At 39.7% G+C, this 21,424-nt stretch overlaps 1 long non-coding RNA gene across 1 annotated transcript in view; it reads left to right on the forward strand.

Annotated features, from left to right (window-relative positions):
* The window catches only part of LOC149806705 (uncharacterized), a 28,806-nt gene extending 25,242 nt beyond the window's left edge, over positions 1–3,564 (forward strand). The window contains exons 3-4 of the long non-coding RNA XR_016425107.1: positions 3,031–3,135; positions 3,464–3,564. This is a non-coding gene — a long non-coding RNA (uncharacterized LOC149806705). The remainder of the gene's footprint in view (positions 1–3,030; positions 3,136–3,463) is intronic.
* Positions 3,565–21,424: the final 17,860 nt, after the last annotated feature.

The raw sequence follows: 21,424 nt of genomic DNA on the forward strand, positions 1-21,424 counted from the left end.
GAATGTTAAAAATCACTGAAGACCTGATAGAAGAGCTCTTCAGAGAAGAAATGAACAGGGAAAAAGAAGAATGGACAGAGAAGTACAGACTTCAGAGACAGCAGCAACAGCAGCAACAGCAGCAGCAACCTGAAGCTGACAGAGGCTTTGTCGATTGTCGTATCGACACCAAAGAATTCTTCTTCTCTTTCCGAAGAAGCAGACCTATTGCCAGAAAGTCTATCCTCAGAGGACATCGCATTCTTAGAAACTAAAAAAGAATGCCATAGCAAAACAAAAAAACAGCCCTTTTCAGGGCTACCCAATACTCTAGAAAAGAAATAACGATAGATTTGCCAATGTGTGTAGGTAGAGTAGTGTGAATATAAACACTAACTCTTTATTAATAGTGGAAGTGTATGTGTTTGTGTGTTTGTGTTTGTAAGTGGTAAAATAGGTTGGTGTGGATAGTAGATTAAAATGATATCTTATCTTAGTGTTAGAGGTATATATTTGGGATTAGATTGAATTGCTTTGCGTATGTGGATAGTCCATTGAAGTGATTTATAAAAATATTACAATAGTAATGGGTAGCATAAAAAGTGAGTGAGTGTTTCTTTTAGGTCCGCGCGTTGTTGTTGTTGTTGTTGTTGTTGTTTTTTGGTTAATGATCTAGGTAAGATGAATTTTATGTTATTAGGGGGATGTTTTCCTTCACGTCCGTGCTTTCAGTATAAATTGAAACTCGTTCGGCAGTCCAGCTACCCTTGTTGATTGATCAACACCAAAAATGAACACGAGACTGGAGAAACTGTTGGAACTTCATGTGCATCTGGAATATGCCAGGCGCATATTAAATGAACTGGCCGCTGAAGCCATTGTCGAGGAGGGAAGGATAAGAGAGGAGGAAGAAGAAAAAAAGAAGAGGAGGAGAGAAGATATAAAGAAGAGGAGGAGGAAAAGGAGAGAAGAAAAAATTTCAGAATCCCAGAGAGTGAAAATTGGGATTCTGAAGCGACATATCCTGCCTCTGCTCTCTCCCCCCAAAAGGTAAAAAGTAACTGGGGGATAAGATGCGTATGTGGCGCCAGGCCTGGAAGGTGCCACCATTAACCAGGTGTCCATGAAGTTCCAAACAAAACAGCCCTTTTCAGGGCTACCCAATACTCTAGAAAAGAAATAACTATTAATTTGCCAATGTGTGTAGGTAGAGTAGTGTGAATATAAACACTAACTCTTTATTAATAGTGGAAGTGTGTGTTTGTGTGTTTGTGTTTGTAAATGGTGAAGTAAGTTTGTGTGAATAGTAGATTATGGGTTTCTTAGCGTATGTGAAGAGTATAGTTAGGGTTATATTATATGAAAAAAGTAGGGGATGTTTTCCTTCACGTCCGCGCGTTGTTGGGTCATGATCTAGGTAAGATCCATTTTATGTTTTAGGGGGATGTTTTCCTTCACGTTCGCGCTTTTCGTATAAGAACCCACAGTGTTGGTCGTTCAAACCATTCTGCAAAGAATAAAAAGAAGATGGCGTCAAACCAAATGGACAAATTACAAACCTTGCAAGACGTTTTAGACAACTTAGGAATAATGGAACAGATGCTAATAAGACTCGTTGAAGACCATTATTCCTATAGTCCCCATCGTGTAAAGATGGAAATTAACAATTTAAGGAAAGCAAAGGACAAGATTAGTGGTGTCATGAAAGAGATCAAGGAGGAGAAGGAGGATGAAGAGGAAAAGATAAGAATAAGAACATGGAACGAAAAAATTGAAAAAGAAGAGGAAAATGAGAAGAGGAAGAAAGAAGAGGAGGAAGAGAAGAAAGAAGAGAAGGAGAAAAAAAAGAAGAGAAAGAGTGTTGGAGATAAAATAAGAAGTTGGTGGAGGAAAAGAAGAAATTAGAAGAAGAAAACCCAAAGGCCCTTTTCAGGGCCAGCCATATTTCTGGAAAAGAGATAGTCTTTTGAATTGCCTACCCCTTTTTTAAAAATTTTTTTAAAAAAAATCCCATGTTAAATTCCCCTTGTCCCTAAACAAGCCCAAACTCTATTCCCCTGTTAAATTCCCCTTGTACGTAAAGTGCCCCACGATTTATCGCCATGTTAAATTCCCCTTGTACGTAAAGTGCCCCACGATTTTTCTCCATGTTAAATTTCCATTGTACGTAAAGTGCCCCAAGGGTGTTTTTAATGCTAATTCCCATTGTACGTAAAGTGCCCCCCTTCACTACTTCCCATTGACACTTGTGTAAGCCCAGTTATAATCTAGTATTGACTTTCAATTAATTATATTTATTTCTGTCCATCAGTTCTTGTGCAATTTCCATAATAGGTCCAACATTACTGAATGATAACCATTCAGTCATATATTGCGTATTTCTTCCATTTAAGTCCACACTGTTCTTATAACTTTGCATCCCATTGCAAGAATAAAATTGTCACAGGATCATATCTGCATGGTCATGGAAGGCTGCACTCCACATGCCAGCATTGTAGAGAACATGAACTGTGATATAAAGTATCCGCGCCCCATCTCAGAAAACAAAATTACATCACTCTTGAGGTCTCCACTACATAAAGTCATGTGTGAATGTTAGGTTCTCGCTTTATCAATAATGTATTTATGGATAATTTAATTGAATTGAATTGAAGTTAATGCATGTCGTTCATGAACTCATCTATATTACATGGATAATATATTGGATGAAATAAAAATGCCACACCTTATGTATATCATTCAGTTATCTCCCATACACCAGACATAACATTTCAAGAAATAAAAACTCACATTTTCAGTGATTGATTATGAAAATGAAAAGGAAATTTGTGCGGTATTATATTAGCCGTCAATCTTCTCGCAAATGTAAGTAGAAGCAATTTAATAATTTCTCACAGTAAAGTTTACAAGTTTAAAAACAGATAAAGTATGTTTTGTTTGGTTTAGGTATTTTTCTGCATAACTTAAGCCCATTATTGTTAATTTCTTATGTAGAAGAAATATACATTATATGTATCTATATTATCTAAATTATTCACCCTTTTATATTAGATGGGAATGAACACCACTTCACCTGAAATTTGGGTGCCTGTAAGGGATGTTTTAGCACAGTTGCCTTCGGACTGTCCTTGGACCTATGGGAAGAGAATCGCAAGTGTAAGAAATGGCGCCAGTGACTGATGGTTACTTAATATACACTCGGATAAAACTAATTAATCACTTGTTTGCAGTCATCACACTATGCCAGTTTAGGACAGAAATCACTACTTAATAATATTGCTTGCTGCTTCTAAATTAAACACATTATATATATATATATATATATATATATATATATATATATATATATATATATATATATATATATATTCCTTTATTATGTAAAAATAAATTGATTCAGCATACCTTCAAATCTAAAATTCTTTTCAAAACTTTAATAGCAAAGGATATTATGCCATTATTTAATATACTGTATGTGTTTCAGGGATGGTAGATGCGTTTGTTGCGTATGAGGTCACCAAGGTCATAGCCTTGAGGCAGATACAAGACGAGTAAATGACCGATGATTTGATGTATAGCAATGCCACCATTGGTGAGATTTGCAAGTGTAACTTCTATTCTGTATGGAAACTCTGTGTGTGTCACGATCCGGTGTTTATGTAAGGTCTTTTCCCAAAATGTTATTCGTGTACCACATATTGATAAGAACAGTTTGTGACCGTTCCCTCAAGTTTTGTATTTTACCTAACATCCGCTTTTAATATTTTCTACTTACTTAAATTAACTGGCACTGGATTAATATAATTATCTGTGCATCTATTTAATTAGGAAAATATTAATGGTGGATTACCAATAACCACCAACCGTGGCTTCAGCAGAAGCAAACATGAATTATTAAATCACATTAAATTTGTGCTTGACAGATTAGCTTGAGCATTTTAGTCGTTGCTGTTTCTATGGAGAAACAGGATTGTCTGCCAAGGGTCAATATCTAAAAGAGAACAATAAAATGGAAAATGTTAGAGAAAGAACATTCAGGTGAATAAATTTAAATTTCTTTTTGGAGCTTTTTATTGCAGAAAATGAAACCTAGACGTTGCTGTAGCTGTGTGGGCAAAGTTTGTACCTTCTACAAGAAGATTATGTTTTATCAGATTTTTTTTGTTCATTATTTTCCTTTCTCCTGTTTAAGTCATTTACTGTAATATGCATTAGATACCGGTTCTTGTTCACTTAACATCAGGAACAATGTATGCAAATGCTGTTCTCACCTTGAGGACTGATTCCACCTGTGAAGTGGCAGTGGGCAAAAGCGAAAATGGTTAAACATTCCAAATGTAATCTGCTAAGGTTTCTTGTTCCCAGAATAATTCTATTTGTTAGACTGGAAACAATCAAGAAAATCTGAAAAGGTGAACTTGGCATTTGGACATGAATGCTAAACCAGGTCACGCAAATATGGCCACTTTTCTGTGGGATTCTTATTTCTCTGTTAATTAAAGTTTTAACTAAAGACAAGAAATTTAAAATTTTAGTTTTTACTTCATTGATTTAAACACCATAGGTACTTTTTCATTTTGCTCTAATTTGAATGAAATCAATATACTAGACTCAGAATATGTTTTTTTATCATTATCGGGTCTGGAGTTGGAGTTTATTTATTAGACTAAATGATGATCACAGCTGCTATATCGTGGCAGGTAAATTTAATACTATTTAACATAAGATCACATCAAGAAAAATAATTATGAGTGATATTGTTCGTTTTCTCATTTACTGTTGTTCATTTACTGCTGTAATATAGTAGTTGCCATTTTTACGTCACTAGAGAATATATATCAACATCTAAAATGTTGCCTAATAAATAACCTATTTCCTCTAAAATGGATTTTTTATATCAGTGGGAACAAAACCCACAGAAGTACACATGACCAGGGCCAAAACAATCACCAAGGGAGTTATCTAAACTAGGGTAGAATTTATGTTGTTTTAAGTTTAAAATAGTAAAGTTGACATGAAAGAGCAGTTTTGCACATAGTTCATTTGTCTCAAGTGGCGTCTGGTTAATCATGCAGAAATTTTTTTGTGAAGAAATCGAGATGTCTCAAATGTAATTGTACTTACAATGATTTTTTAAAAAAGTCCAAAATGTTGACAAATGTTTTATAAAGTGAACATTTCCTATAAAGTCCAGAAATTGTAATTTACATTTAAATACAAATACGCCAATCAAATTAAATTTGTCTACCTTATTTTTTTATTTAGGCATAATGAAACTAACAAAGTTGTTGTCAAAAGATTAAAATCCAAATGATATGATTTTGAATCTTACCAATAGATCATTGCTGGAACAGTTATTTTTGTATTGGCATGTAAATCTAGCCATACCAACTACACACGGATACAAATAAGCTTTTACACTTTCATTTATCTCAGTTGATTCGTGTTTGTGCAATCTAACTAGCAAGCTTCTTGGGATGGATGGACAGGTGGAAACATATGTGCATGTACATACCACCAACACGAGCATAAAAGTAGTTCGTGCACATAATGTACATTGAATATCAAAATCATAAGCATGCTGAATATACATGGCAGCACTACCACCCCATCCCGATTTATATTATTTTTAAGCATACGAGTTTTCATTTCATTCATCATTTGTGTTAGGTGGTGGTGAATGCAATGAACATACAAGACGTCATTCATCATATATCATTACACGTTAAATCTCTACATTTTCGTAGTGCCATTGTTCCTCATCTGCCATTATTTTGAATATGTTCCATAAACCTTTTTGTTTACTATATGAAGTCCTTTCTTAAGTTTTGACGTTTAGGTTCTGTTCTAACCAATTATGGCACCTGAATTTGTCCCACTAGCTCCTTGTATTTTTATATACAGGATTAAGAATGTGGGATGTGTTTAATTTCACCGAAAAAAATCAACCCAATCCTTCGTTTCAAGGGAATGTTTCAAAAAGTGGGAAATGGTGGTTGTCGCCAAATTTTAACTTATCAGTGAAGAATTATTACTGTTAAGAGATGTCCAGTAACCATTATTTTAAAAGAATAATTCGCCAGGAACTTTCAATGTACAGAGAATTCTTAAGAACGTTTAACCCATCTGTTGCATATGCTTTTGATATTTCTTAAATGTCGCGACTTTTTCGCTTTTTATTTTTTTACTGGCCATTTCTCATTGTACATGATATTCAGTAATAATCTTTTCTTTCTTTTTCAGATTTTAAATGCCTCCATTTCACTGATATTTACAACTGTTGAAATATTTAAAATATAACTTCAGTGTATGGTTCTTCGCAAAAATTATTTTGAATATTATCTAAACTGACTGATGCAAATTCCATTGCATCATTGTTCATTAGAGGCAAGCATTTTGAATCTCTTTTTAACTTTGTACCTTGATTTCACTTTGCAGAAACATCTACACATATGTATTGTTTTGTTTTCTACATCGACACATAATTTAAATTCTTCTTCGTCTCTTTTTTTCTCTCTTAGTTATTTGTTCTTTCAAGAACTGTGGTTGTATGCATGTCCCGACTGTTTGGTGCAAATTTTGTTTAAAACTAATTCCGGTTTAGTCTACTATTGATTTTCGATATTGTTGTTTAATGAGCATATTTATTCATGTCAGCAACCTATATTTTGCTTATTTATCTAGGTTTCGTTTGTACAAGACGTTTAATTTTACAAATTATTTGTAAATTCAGTTCAAATGAATTATAGTATGTTCATTTAGAATTCTTTTTATGTGAGATTATTATGACCTGGCTTCTTAACGTAGACAAATTCTAACCTATACAAATGTACTTAAATAATGGCTGTTCTTGTAGCTTACTTTCCCATGCATGTTGTGTTCTTCTTCAGATTATTCTTTGTGAGTTATTATAGAAGAAATTAAAAATAATCACACGTATTCCCATGATCAACTCAATACCAGGCATAGTCTTTATCATCAGATATTCTGTACAAGTTTAGGATCCGGTTCCAGTCATTTCAAAATCTATTGTTATGATGACTGCGCACTTTGGCATAATCTCAGATATTAGGCAATAAATTATATTGTAAATAAATGCTTTCTGAAGCTCAAGCAATAAGTTACCTTAATCTTTTCACAACAACTCGAAAATTGGTCTTTCGTTATAATGTTGGTGAAGCTAGTTTAAGGAAAGGTAAAATCAAACTTCGCTGCTGGACAACACTATTGTTATCTTCTGTATTAAATAGCCTTGGATAAAACAGAAGAGCTTGCTATGATGTTGAGAAACTAGGAGCTGGCTGTAGATAATTCTGCTAATTTTTAATTGTTTAATGTGTGCAACACCCTCACCACAGTTTGTATATATAATGCATATAAATTTGAGCTGCAAAGTATGAATTCTTAGAATACATGGTTACATTTTCGATGAAGTCTTATGTCCATGAATGTTAAGTAGGAAACAAATGGTCAAGAGATTAAGGATGATATGAATTGTTTCTTTTATTCATTGCGAAAATCGTCTTTTCATGATCTGTTTTCTACTTCTATGTAAAATGCTTAAATATATTTTGGACAAACATTTTGTAACTCAGTTACATTTTTAAACCTTCTCACCCTCTCTAGCAATATTGTTACAATGATTCATAAATTTTAGAAGTTATGTTAAACCCCAGTTACATTAATCTTCCAGGTGCACGATTTTTGAATTTTAAATGCTTTCATTTTGGAGCTTACATATTTGGGTAATTCATGCAGAAAGTCAGCTGATCAGAACGGATGTGATACGTTTTTAAAATAATTGAACAATATAGGATGTGAACCAGTTTTGGTTTGAAACTTACCCTTTTCTGCAGCATGTTGGCATTATTCTGTGCATGGATGCCTTTCGCGACTTCCTTGTCCCTCTTAAATTCGAATTAAAAATGTTCGTTTTCATTTATTGAGAATGTTTCCAGTTTTTAGTAGCTGTTTTCTTTCTTGATATTTAAATTAATCATGGGAGAAGTAATTTTTTATGAGGGAAGTGTTTGCTCATGTAAATGGGCAAGATATGATGAGAGCCAGTTTGGGTTCCAAAATGGTGACCTCTCATTCATTATGTTGGCGTTCTTCTGTGAGTCTCCTTCACAATAATTTGCAATCTGCTTTGGATATTCGCTTTATATTCCATCTCTAAATAAAATTTATGCAATCCAGTGTTTTTCTTTACTTTTATGATTAGAGTAGCAGTCATATGTTGCTCAGATAATATCTTATAATTTGTCTGTAAAATATTGCCATTAAAATTTTAGATGATGGAGAATTTCCTTTATAAATAAAAACTAATTTTGATCTTCAAATCTATTTTGATTTGCTTCATATCTAATATAGAGTGGGAGGATAACAAATATATGTTCCCGTAAGTAGTAAATGGGGCCACCCTAGCGACAAGGGACTTTACCATGCAAAAACGGTCCATGCACTCTGGCGACAATGGGAATTTAACATGGGGCATTTTAACATGGATGAGACTGTAGAGCGTCAAGGGGAATTGAACATGGAAATTGAACATGGGAATGTCACCTGGGGATCAATGGGAATTAAACATTGGTAACGTCATAGGTTTATAGGGTCAAAACCTTTTATAGGGTGAAATGTATTTGTAGGGACAAAGGGTTGATAGGGACAAACATAGACATACAGAAACAAACAAATACACATTCAAATACACAGAAAAGAGGACAGAAATATTCTAAAGAAAGACTCACAGATAGAATAGAGACTTGATAAAGAAAAGTCTGTTGGGTTCAAAACATTTATTCAAGTACATATATACATGGGCTCTCTGGCCTGTGCTTTGGTCTAAGCACTATCCATTAAATACATAAACATTTGAACATAAAATAAACATATTTACGAGTTGTTTAGTTATTGACTCTAGTAAACTAATGTTTAAAATTAACGTTCACTCCTTTCTAAAATCACTTCATATGCAACGAATTTACATTAAATGTTCGTTTATAAGAAAAAGCTAAAACAAAACAAGTAACAAACAATCAAATAAGAGAAAGTTCGTGTTTGTCTCTCTATCCGTCACACACGTTGTTTAAAATCTGGTCAGCTACCACTTGTGTCCCAGCATAGATGTTTCCGATCTCGTATTCCCTGTCAGTCGTAAATCTGCTGTTACGTCCATCGTGCTAGGTACACTTATCGGTAAGCAGATCAAGACCAGTGATCGTCTTCTTCCCATGGAGGTACAACATATGCCATATGAATAGTCACTTTTCCATCGGTGATGTCAAATTTTTCTCTCACCGACCGCACGTCTTCAATAGCCCTCAAAAGTTTGGAAGAAGTTATTTCTGCGGGTGTGCTAAATCCGAGACATACAGGCGAGTTCAAACTGTCGTGATAAATAGATAGGCTCAAACGACCTTCATCTTTGACTTGGCAATGACATTTGAGTTCCTCTAACAGTGAGTCAAGTAGATCCGTAATGAAACCTGATACTTCCTCGGCTGGAACGTCAGACGCGAAGTCTTTAAATTTCACCGTGTAGGTGTAAGTTGTCATTCTAAAGTTTCTCGAGGTCGCTGTCTGGGTCATTTGGATGCTAAAATACTCCTTTAGATCTATTGAATCCTTTCCCTTCTTGAACGCACTTTGCTGTGACGGTATGGTGGTGAAAGAGGTCAATGATGTTTGTTCCTTCTCTTTTTTCTTCTGCGTAGAGTTATTCATCTTTCTCGTAGCTTGTCCTCGCAATGAAGTGTCGTTCTTGGAAGTCGTCCCTTTTTATACTGTGTGATATCAGCATGTCCATAAGGTAAAGTTTTGTGGTCTGGAAGTTTCACTGGTTGCACGTAGTTTGTCATGGCATTAGTACATAACAACTAAGATGTGGTATTGCATTGGTGATGTGATCGTGAGGCATAGAATCACACCCGAGTTTCTCGTTGGACTTGAGTCTTACGCTCTATACTTGCTGTTTGAAAGGATTCATTTTTGTCGATTGGTCTTGGTAGTGACAATGAACTATTGGTCTTGGACGTTGTCCCTTTTTATATGCTGACCAATATCGATGTGACCGTACGGCAACGTAAAGTGATTGGGAAGTCTCACTCGCTTCTGGTACACGATTTGATAGATTTTTTCCAGGGGTCGACTGACGATGTGGTGAGTGGGTAAACGTACAATCTTGTTCGGTTGGTGAGTGGTCACTTTAAAGTTTCCATCCTCTCCCGATTGCAAGGCTTCTTTCAATACCCCAAAGTTGACCACTCGACTGGTACGATAATTCAGAGTCAGTCCTTTCACTTTGCACTCCGTGTGCACTTCTCCTTGTTTGTCCCGGTATTGGTAGCCGTAATTTTTAGGACCGCCACTCACGAAACTTAGAATCTTGTCGTCGGGGTGTTCGTCTGTCCTGGCTCCTAAACGGTTTTCTTCGATGTTAGGGTGTTGCTGACCCGGTCGATCGATGTAGATGCAACTGTCCGTGTCAAAGTACAGGACACGATCCCCTAACAGTTCTAAAGCTTCGTACAATTTTAAGCGAGCATGGGCATGGGCTGTCACATAAGCCGCAATGATGACATTTCCAAATTCGTCGGCAGTAGTAAAGTGGGATACCCTAGCGACAATGGGAATTAGCATTACAGAGACCCCTGGGACACTCTGGCGACAATGGAAAATTAACATGGAGAAAAATCGTGGGACACTCTGGCGACAAGGGAAATTTAACATGGGAAAAAGTCTTGGGTCACTCTAGCCTCAAGGGGAATTGAACATGGTTTTTTTTTAAAAAAAAAAAATTTAAATTTAAATTTAAATTTAAATTTAAAAAAAGGGGTAGGCAATTGAAAAGTCATTCTCTTTTCTAGAAATATGGGGGCCCTGAAAAGGGCCTTTGGGTTTATGTTAATGTATTCATTAACATAAAGGGCACCGCATTGGTCTTCTTCTTGTCCTTAGGCGGCGTCTCACTGTTGGCCCGTAAATCAGGACTCTTTTGAGGCATCCTTGCCTCTCCACGTAAATCCTACGTATCCACAGACTGGTGTTTGTCCTGTGGACAACGGTCCACTTGGATCGGACATACATGAGCATGTCCGTCCTGAACATCATGGAAGACACAAGCGTAGAAGATTGCACATCGGTCCACATCTTGAAGCGACGAGAACAGGTGAATCAATGCAGTGAACTGCGCTTATTTATAGGTAGAGGAAGGATTGAAACGCATTGAGTTCATTCACCAATCCGAACACGCGTTACAAAATTCAGTCAGCTTGCATCCAATCCGAAGAGAGCAGTCTGTGACGTCACGTGGTCTATATAGATTCGCTAGCGCTTGTGTACAGTCAATCTATGCGACAGTGATTCAACATGACGGAAACTCAGAAAACGATCCATTGGGGTGCATCAGCAGGGGAGACTGCCCAAGGGAACCCGGACTTACTTTCAGAAGAGGTGAATTAGGATTTTGTGGATTTTCTCTCCTCGCAAGAATTTGTTCCGGAACCTTCGTTACCTTCTTCATTATCGCAAGTGGAGAATTTTAGACAGAGACAGAAAGAAGAATTGGAGAAATTTATACAACGACAAAAGGAAGCGGAACAAGCTTTTCTCCTACAGCAACAGCAGCAAGAAGTAGAGGTAAGAAAAAAACAACAGCAACAACAGCAAGAAGAAGTAGCAGCAAAGAAACAGGAGGGTGAAAATCAAACGGTCACGGTACTGTTGGACATTTTAGCGGAGTTAAGAAGTCTGAAACAAATGTATCAGACTTCTTTATTACGACCGAAGAGAATACGACCTTCCCGAGCTAAACACGTTAACCCTGTGACTAAGCCTACCGTACCACCCTTAGTGATTTCAACCCAATCATCATCATCATCAACATTACGCAGTCCAGAAGTAGGCCTTGGCCGTGGCAAAGGCATAAGGCAGTTAAAGTTGATTGCTTAAACTCACCCCTACACCGAAATAAAAAGGCCCTTTTCAGGGCCACCCACATTTGTCGAAAAGAGATAGCCCTTAAATTTTGCCAATAACTCAAAAAAAAAAAAATAACCCACCCATTTTACCCTTATAGTACGCGTCTTTTTGTATGAGTGCGTGAGTGTACGTTCTTATTTTAAAATGAAAACTCAAAGACACTTACCTTATATCATTAATTAATTCTTTTCTCCATTGTTACAATACAATTCACAATTCACAACAGAACACTTTAATTAAAAGTTCATTAACTTCTTCTGTTTCCTTGTTTAGTCTCTCTGTTTTTTGAATTTTTTCACCGTCACACTCTTCTAATCTTCTTCCTCCTCCTCCTCCTCGCTTTCTTCCCTTCTTCTTTTTTTCTCCTGTTTCTTTTTCTTCACCTGTCTCTTTTCTTCCTCAGAAGAATCCCTCTCTTTCTCTGAAGAATCCCTCTCTTCTTCTGAAGAATTCTTCTTTTCTTCTGATTCCTCTTGTTTCTTTTTTGGGCAATCTGGAGACCAATGTCCTTTTTCTTTACAATAATAACAGGTATCATGACTTTTGTCTTTTTTAGCCCCTGTTTTCTTTCTTTTTTGACGGTCTGGACACTCTGAAGACCAATGCCCTTTCTTCTGACAGATATAGCAAGTATCTTGACTTTTATCTCGAAAGGAAGGAGAGTAGTCCGTGGGTTGGTCTGAAGAGAATTTTCTAATGACCCCTCGCAAAGCTCTGACGAAACGTTCGATTTGGTTAGTCTCTTCCATCGTTGTGCTCGGCTTGAGAGTGAAATGAATAGTGAAAAGGACAAGACACACACCCTTTTATATACGCTGGTCTGCCATGACTATAAATTAGTCTATGGTGTTTAAACTTGAGTCATTTGACGTTTTGCACTCAAGATGAAACGATCCTATTCATTCGAGAAGAAAGAAGAAGAAGAAAGTAAGAGGCAGAAACGTGATCTATCGCCTCGTGCAAGGGCTGAAATCTTGGCACAAATTCATGCCAGTGATTTTGAAGAGGACATGAGTGAACCAGAATTTGAAACCTCCAAACCAAGTTCACCACCCTTAGTCAACCCTGAAAAGTACTATTCCATTCGAGAGACGGAAAAGCGCTCGTCTAGAAAATTTAGAACCACGGCTTACACCTACACGGTGAAGTTTAAAGATTTCAAGGCCAACGTAACCTTGGAGAAAGCAGAAGGGTTCATCACCGAGATGTGGGATTCTTTGCTCACTGCACTCAAGCGACAATGTCAACCCAAAGAAGACGATCGCTTGACACTATCCATAGATCACGACGGTTTGAAATCCCCTGTTTGGATCGAGTTTAGCAGACCCGCAGAACTGACCCCTTCCAAAGTCATGGACAAGATTCAACACGTACAACAATCTAATGACCAGTTTGACATCACCGATGGTAAAGCCACACTGAAAATGGCCCACGTCTCTCCTCCTCAAGGGACTGGACGCAAAAAGATGTTATTGGTGGACGACCTTCGCAACACCAAAACAAGTCTCGTCCGAATTAACAACCATCAAGACCAGATGTGTTTAGCCCGAGCCATCGTGGTGGGACGAACCTATGCCAACAAGAACGACACGGCAGAATGGAAAAGAGCCTGGAAAACTATTCAACGATCCGATCGAGCCAAACAACGAAACGAAGCAGAACTCCTGTTGCAACAAGCTGGCCTGTCCAAAGACACACCCTGTGGCATTCCTGAGATGCAAAAATTGCAAGATGCCCTAGCTCCACGATACACCTTGAAAGTGCACCCTCAAGAAATGCGTGGGTCTCTGTTGTTTCGAGGGCAAGATTTTAAGGACGGAAAATACATTCACCTTTATCATCACGATGACCATCTCGATACCATTACCAGTATCACTTCATTCCTGCGATACGGTTATTATTGTGAGAAATGTGATTATGGTTATAACAATCGAGAGCAACACCAGTCTTGCGGATCGAAATGCCGAGGATGTTTGGCCTCTCTACCCTGTCTGAGCGAAGAACCAGTGCCTTGTTCAACTTGTTTGCGCACGTTTGTCAGCCCTACCTGTTACCAACAACATCTGAAGACGCAAGGTTTACAGAAGAAACGTGCTTGTCAACTCCTGAGATTGTGCCCTACGTGTGGACAAGGCATACTTACCAATAATGCCAAGGCACACGTATGTCGAGGAAAGAAAAAATGTCACATTTGTCAACACATCGTGGACTTGGAACACCAATGCTACGTGCAAAAATACCAACCCCCACCAGAGAAAGAGGACGGCCACAAGAAGAAAGGCAATTTCATCTTTTTCGATTTCGAATGCATGCAAGAGACTGGCATCCACATTCCTAATTTTTGCGTGGCTCATCGAGCGTGCGAGAAGTGCATTCAAGAACCTATCTTCAGTCATTGCCCTCACTGCAGCAAGATTCCTGGAGGGCGTGAAAAAATCTTTCGGGGACCGAACACGTTAGCCGATTTTGCCCAATGGGTTTTAGACCCCATCGACAAGACGTGGAGCCAAGAGGACATCGAACGTTACGGAGATTGTCATCGTCATGCCACAGTGATGGCTCACAATTTTTCTGGATACGATGGACAGTTTCTTTTGAGGTACTGTGCGGAACAAGGCACCGAACGTCCTAAAGTTACTTTGAACGGAGCCAAAATCATTTTCATGCAAGTGGGACAAGTGCAGTTTAAAGATTCGATGAGCTATTTGGCCATGCCTTTGAGTCGAATGCCTAAAACGTTTGTAATGACAGAAGTGGCTAAAGGGTACTTTCCACACTTTTTCAATACGGAAGCCAATCAACATGCCGTTCTACCCCATTTGCCTGAGGCTCACTATTACGACCCCGACAACATGCGCACCGAACAACGAGAAGTTTTCTACGCTTGGTACCAGGCTCATGCCTCGGACCCTTTCGACTTTCAGGAAGAAATGTTAAACTATTGTCGTTCCGACGTGGACATTTAACGACGTTGCTGTGGAAAATTTTTAGAACTGTTCATGGAACACGGAGGGGTCGATCCTTTGAAAGAAGCTTGCACCATTGCCAAAGCGTGTTCCTTAGTGTACCGACAACGATTCATGCCTGAAAAGACCGTGGCTGTCATCAGTCCTCAAACGACCCACTATGTCAAGCGTCAATACTCGGTCAAAGCCCTACGTTGGTTACATTACTTGTGCGACAAGGAAAACAAATGGATTCAGCATGCCCGCAACGGAGGAGGCGAAAAGACCATCGGAACGTATTCGGTCGATGGCTGGGACTTAGAAAACCCCAAGATCGTGTACGAGTTTAACGGTTGCTTATTTCACGGATGTCCCGTCTGCTACCCTGACCGTGACACTAAAAATCAATTTTTACAACGGACCATGGAAGACCTGTACCAGGACACTTGTCAGCGACGCCTAAAGTTGGAACAGGAAGGATACCAAGTGGTGGAAATGTGGGAACACGAGTACGATCACCGTATGAAAAACGATCCCGAGTTTAAACGCCTCGTAGAAAGTTACCAGTTCATGGACCCGCTGAACCCGAGGGATAGTTTCTACGGAGGAAGGACCAATGCCACCTGTTTGCTGTATCAAGCCGACGAAGAGAAAGGAGAAGAAATGAAATACTTGGACGTGTGTTCGCTGTATCCCTACGTGCAAATATTGTCGCTTTCCCGTAGGGCACCCGCAATTGCTGACGGAACACATCGACCTGAAAAACATTCGACAATACGAAGGCTTGATCAAGTGTAAACTTTTGCCTCCCACGAACCTATACCATCCCGTCTTACCTCACCATTGTCAAGGCAAACTGATGTTTCCCTTGTGCCGGACTTGTGCCGAAACGTGCAACCAAGACCAACCTTGTCAGCACAGCCAGGAGGAACGGGCTTTGACGGGAACCTGGGTCAGCGTAGAATTGTTCAAAGCTCTGGACATGGGATACCAACTGTTAGAAGTGTACGAAATTTGCCACTTTCCCAAGACACAACAATACCACAAGGGTGATCCCAGTCAGAAAGGCATTTTCGCTGACTACGTGGATGCCTTTTTGAAACTGAAGCAAGAAGCCAGCGGCTATCCTTCCTGGTGTCACACATCCGAAGACCAAATACAATTCAAAGAGAAATACTACGAACAAGAAGGCATCTCTTTAGACCACATCGAAAAAAACGAAGGCAGACGATCGTTTGCCAAAGTGATGTTAAATTGCTTGTGGGGTAAAATGGCACAACGACCGTGTTTACCCAAGACGGAATATTTGACAGAACCTTCCCGCTACTTCCAGATGATTCACGACAAAACCAAATACATGAAACACGTGGACGTCGTTCGCGAGGATTTAATCTTGGTCAATTACGGAGAAGATCTGGACTTTGTACAAGACGACCCTTTTGGAAATGTCATCATTGCGGCTTACGTGACAGCCCATGCTCGCTTAAAATTGTACGAAGCTTTAGAACTGTTAGAAGAACGCATCCTGTACTTTGACACGGACAGTTGCATTTACATCCATCACCCGATTTAACATCACCCTGACATCGAAGGAGACCGTTTAGGAGCCTGGACAGACGAGCATCCCGACGACAAGATTCTAAGTTTCGTCAGTGGCGGTCCCAAAAATTACGGCTACGAATACCGTGACAAACAAGGAGAAGTGCACACGACGTGCAAAGTGAAAGGACTGACTCTGAATCATCGTACCAGTCGAATGGTCAATTTTGGGGTATTGAAAGAAGCCTTGCAATCGGGAGAGGATGGACACTTTAAAGTGACCACCTATCAACCGAACAAGATTGTATGTTTACCCACTCACCAAACGTCAGTCGACCCCTAGAAAAAGTCTATCAAATCGTGTACCAGAAGCGAGTGAGACTTCCCAATCATTTCACCTTACCGTATGGACACGTTGGTATAAAACATTGGTTGTAAGAGGATAGTTACCCCACCAGAAAGATGACTTTGCCACAGCAAGAATCGAGTGAGAAACCCGATGAGAACTCCAAGTTCAAACCCTACCATTTTCCAGTCTTCTTACCTGACTATTGTGATTGTGCCCGTCGATTGGACACGTTTCAGAAATGGCCTACGGATCGGGAAGGATTACCTTCTTCGCATGTTTTAGCTAGAACAGGATTTGTCTACTTGGGACCTGAGTCAGGATTGGGATACGAGGTACAGTGTTTCGCTTGCGGACTGAAGTTACGAATGGATCTATGTATCTATAAAGATTCAGCTATTCTGGAACATACTCGATGGTCTCCGCAGTGCCCTTACCTTTCTATGGCCTTTCCACCCATCACACTACGGTACAATGTTGACGGTACCTTAGAGACGGTATCTTCCAGAACAGGACATAAAAAACGTAAAAAAGGAAAGATGTACAGGCTGGAGACTGCATTGAGACTAGTATAAGAAGAGGCTATGGTTAAGATCGATAGTTCATTGTGACTACCAAGACCGAGCGAACAAGATGAATACTTTGAAAGAGACATCGTTCCAGTTTGGGAATTGTAAAAAAGTTGTATCTTCCTCTAGTGTGACTAATACTGGATGGATAAGACCCAGGCATTGCGACGGAAAATGTCCGGAAGGAAACTGCGATTGTCCATGTGGTTACCATTGTAATTGCGTAACGGAGTTTGCAGACGAGTGCGATTGTGAGCCTTGCGATGGGTACGATGCTGTACCTTGTGACCTGAGCGATGCCGTAAAGCATCATGGGAACTTTAGTGTCCCTACCCCTATCATGGAAAGGGATGCTGTGCGTGTCAAACCTGAGGGATGCGAAAGTGATGCCGCTCGTCCTCTTGGACATTTTACTGGGTTTCGTTTTAAAGGGGAATGTTCACCTTCACGTCTACCCCCCTACGGATGTCATCCAGCCCTGAGCAAACTCCTACCCATGTCACTCAACCCTCATCGAAACGAACCTGTGAAAGACGAATATTCGTTCCCTGTGCGTTTGTCGGAATACTGCGACTTTGAAAATCGTCTTCAATCGTTCAAAGGAAAATGGCCTAAGTATCTGGGAGGACCGACCCCCGAAGAATTAGCCAGAGCCGGATGTTTCTACTTGGGCGAAGGAGATAAAGTCAAGTGCTTCAGTTGCGGTGTGTCACTTCACCACTGGGAACCGCAAGATTCGGCCTACGTAGAACATGCTCGATGGTCACCGAATTGTCATTACTTACCCTTAGTGGGACCGAGACATTGAAGTAACTTCTTACCATAATCTGTTCATGGATACTTTACAAGAGAACATTCGTGCTTTGCCTGTGGATTTGAGAGAACGCATTTACCGAGAGCTGGTCAAAATACAAGTGAAACGTAAAGAACAATTGCATCCGTTACGTCACCGGTGTTTGAACCACTGGTACCTGAAGGCTATACAAGGATTGATTCAATTGAAAGTGTTCCATCGGACAGACATTGATGAACGATCCTCTAGTTTTAAAAAGGATTGGTTTGGTATGGACGATTCTACCTACATCATTGTAAACGTACTGCATCGAATTCCAGAGGAAGAGTTAACGAATTACCAACATCTTGAACACAATGTCAACTTGGTGAAAGAGGAAACTTCTGAACGAATTGTAATGTGTAGATTAGTGACTGAACGATTTAAATTCGACACTGAAGTAAAACCATGTTTGTGCAAAGAGTACATTTCTTGTGTCAGACCAAAGAGGATTTAGTATGACCTATTCATGGATACTTTGCTAGAGAACATTCGTGCTTTGCCTGTGGAGTTGAGAGAACGCATTTACCGAGAACTGATCAAAATACAAGTGAAACGCAAACTCAAAGTGATTCATCCGTTTTTAAATTATGCTCTGTTCCAAAGTACAATAAGACTGATTATGAGTGGATATTACATCAGGCACAAAGTTAAACGAGGCTATTGGCCACCACCCAAGGATTCCAAAAACAGTTTATATACTTATGGATACTTTACAAGAGAACATTTTGGGCTTGCCTGAGGAGTTGAGAGAAAGGATTTACCGAGAGCTGTATTGCTTCCGAAACAAAGACACTATAAAATCAAGTTGCCATGCCACGGATTATGTCACATATCATTGAACAGATTCCGTGGAAGGTACTCAATGACCATATTCAAACCGTGGATCATTACCATCAATTATTACAAGAACTGTATCCATTCAATTTGGGACGACAAGTGGTGTGTGTCTTAGTGACTTGTTTTCTTGGATTTCGTTTACCAGCCGATTCCTTGTGGACTCTTTACGATCAGTACTTACCACCTCAATGGCCTTAAATGGTCACGAAAAACTCCTTTTGCTCAAAGCCTTGCGTTTTCATCTGGATACTTCTCGACCTCAACAGGAAAAAAAGATTCGTCAACTTTTAGCTACCCAAGACGTGTATGACGATGTGTGTGTAGCTTGTGACTTACATCCCCATTGGACAGATGTTCGTGATTGGAAAAAGGGGGATTTTGAGGCTTGGACCCAAGAAGTGGCCCAGTATGCACAAGAGTTGTTCAAGGAAAAAAGTTACTTTTCAACCTGTGTTAGTGACGGTGCCAGAAGAACCCGTCACCGAGAACAACCACTCGCTTCAGGACAGGACTGTCATGGACATGCCTGAAGGTCATTCCGGGAGGACACTTGTGTGACAATACCTCATGTAGAGACTGTAAGAACATTACACACTGTCCCTAGGACATCTTGGTTACCCAAAACATGTTGTACAGACACTTGTTTATATTCCACTTTGATCGTTTTGATGTGTTTTTTATTCCTGTACATCACTATTTGGGTTTTATGTATTTTTGTCTTTCGTGTTCATATTTGAAACATTCAATAAACGTGTTCTGAAAAAAGTATATAAACTCTTGTCTTTTTTGTTTTCGTGTCACAAGTGACATTCCTCACACTATGGCTACCTCTACTGTCTCTGCTCCCTCTTCCTCTACTGTCAAAGTCATCGACGAACACTTAGATCGTGCCAGTTTGGAGGCTTTGTATCTTCGTCATCCCTTTAACATGCTCATTGCTGGACCTAGCGGTTCTGGCAAAACCGAATTCGTCAAACGTTTGATCGAACATAAACATCATTTGATCGACCGACCACCTCAACGGATGGTGTGGTGTTACAAAGAGTGGCAATCGGCGTACAGCCTCTTGCGAGAAAGTCAAGGCGATTCCATCGTGTTTGTGGAAGGCATTCCTAAAGAAGACGACGGCATCGTCTCTGACTCCCGTCAAACCCATTTGGTCATTTTCGACGACATGTTAGGAGAAGACGAAGAAGAAATTAAACTGTGGTTGACGCGCAAAGGGCATCACCGTAATGCCAGTGTCGTTTACATCACCCAAAATTTGTTTCAACAAAGTAAAGCCCATCGCACCATCAGTCTCAATGCGCATTACGTGGTCTTGTTTAAAAGCCCTCGAGATAAATCGCAAGTGCAAGTCTTAGCCAAACAGTTAGGAACGCCTTGGCTGACTCAGGCGTACGACGATGCCACTCAAACACCACACGCCTATTTACTCGTCGATTTGAAACCTACGACCCCCGAGGATTTGCGATTTTGTACCCACTTGTTTCACCACTGGTGCCAAGACGGAGGGCCTGTCCTGTACACGTCTCCGTCCTCGACTTCATTTCACTCCACATAAAAAAATCTATAAAAACCTCAGACCCTTTTTCGTCTGTCTCACACAGTGTGAACATGACGTCCCTTCAGTCGCATCTTCCCGTCAAATTGATTCGTGCCTTGTATGGCATCAGTCGAGAAAAAAATCCACAAACACGAGCCCCTGTCTTAGAAGCTAGTCTCAAAGAAGTCTTACGATGGTTCTCGGTGACGGCACGTCAATTACTCCAAGGAATCATTAAGATTCCTCATCAAACCAAACGCTTTTTCGATCGAAACAAAGTCGCTTTGGTCCAACTGGTCCAAGATCTCAGAATCGACCGCTGACAACCCCATGGAAGGACGAAAACTAGCTTTAGTGCCTTACAAACGATGGATGGAATACCATCGGTGGCAAGAACAACGCACCCCGCATTTACCTCCCAATCCCAATTTGAGCGAGATGTCCCAGATACAACACGAATTGCAGTCCTTGATGGATCGCCAAGATTTGTCCGAAACAGAAAAATCGCAAAAGTACGGTCAACTTTTGCAACGACTGCAACTCTTTCACCAGAAAGCTTTAGACGAAACAGCTCTACCCACTCTGAAAGATTTTAAGACCGTGATGAAAAGTTCAGCACCATCACCAAGTACCAGTACCAGTACCACCACTACCCGTGACCAAGACAGAAAAAGAAGAAGAAGAAGGGTTTCAAACTCCACCAGAAAAAGTACGCAAGTTAACAACACCACCTACCTCCAGAATTGGATGGATTAAAAAGATGATGGCCACCCCTTCTTCATCACAAGAGAAAAAGAAAGTCAAGACAGAAGTGAAGACAGAAGTGAAACAAGAACCGATATCCCC

The sequence above is a fragment of the Sinohyriopsis cumingii genome, chromosome 1 (genome assembly GCF_028554795.1).
Source record: "Sinohyriopsis cumingii isolate HCF-2022 chromosome 1, ASM2855479v2, whole genome shotgun sequence".
Lineage (NCBI taxonomy): Eukaryota > Metazoa > Mollusca > Bivalvia > Unionida > Unionidae > Sinohyriopsis > Sinohyriopsis cumingii.